Source organism: Nicotiana attenuata, chromosome 2, assembly GCF_001879085.1.
Source record: "Nicotiana attenuata strain UT chromosome 2, NIATTr2, whole genome shotgun sequence".
Taxonomy (NCBI): domain Eukaryota; kingdom Viridiplantae; phylum Streptophyta; class Magnoliopsida; order Solanales; family Solanaceae; genus Nicotiana; species Nicotiana attenuata.
This window is the reverse complement of record NC_031990.1, coordinates 51,254,353-51,255,593: the sequence shown is the minus strand read 5'-3', so window position 1 is coordinate 51,255,593 and position 1,241 is coordinate 51,254,353.

Here is a 1,241-nt window from a genome sequence, read left to right as displayed (position 1 = left end):
AAGATAACCTTAAGCACATGCAAGAAAAATACACATACCTCCTACAGTAACTTCAAGTCGAAATCCAAGTTATATTCAGCTTACAACAACCCTCAATGGCAATACAATGCCATAGAAGTGACTTAAGCTAATCCAAGTATTATCTTGTAGTTTATCATCCTAACAACTTAACCAACATACAAGAAAGCTTAAGCACAATTAGTATGCTATTATACTCACCTTATACAGCAGCAACAACTTGGAATTTCATCCAAATACAGCCCACAACAATCCTCAATGACAACACAACCTCAAAGAGGTGTTGTTCTTCACTAGAACTAAGTTTTGATGTTGAAATATGGTGTAATCACTTTGGAATCACTTCAAAACCTTGTGGTATATGCTTAGGAGGGTTAGGAGAAGTTTGGAGACGAAGTTTAGTTGAAAAATGAGCAAAAAATAGGCGTCCAAATCGTTTATAAATTGAAGTAGGTCAACCACCGCCTAAGTGGGTCCCATTGGGAGCTGCTTGCGCGGTCTCGCGAAAATACGAATATCTCTCTACTACAATGTCGTATTGACAAACGGTTTAATGCGTTAGAAACTAGACTCGTAGATCTTCAATTTGGTATGTAGATCATCCCTTGATTCCAATTACATTGGGAGAAAAGTGCATCTATATTTGACCTAAATTTCAGCAAATTTATGAATGTAACTTGTGATGACCTTTGCCAACTCTTATTCCACAACTTGCTTGCCTTCGAAATGTAGAAAATGAATATCATACGACTAAAATAACTCATAGAATAACCTCCTTATCTTGTTAAGAACCCTAGTCTCACCTCAAAATACATGTTATAACATTCCAAACTTGTCGACTTTCGACGAAACTTATTTTCTTCAATTGGTTTAGCTTCTAAGATTTCCAACCCTCTTGGTATTCGTAATTCATGATCTTAAATATTTGTAACCTCCAAGGTAACATGATTAACTTACTTTATTTGCTTCCCAATATAATCTCATTTCCAAGCTTACATCAATGACTTACGACGTACTCTCACGTATGAAAACTTAGGGTGTAACAGATATTGTGTTTTAGCTTGTTATGCAATGTAAAAATGTATTTGGGTTTTTGTCTATAATCTTGTTAACGGAATGTCAGATGATGTATTTATGTTTTAGTTTGATCAATGTAGTCTCCAGTTGTGTTTTAGTTCGATGAATGTACTCACCAGAAGCTCTACGTGTGTTCTAGTTTGATC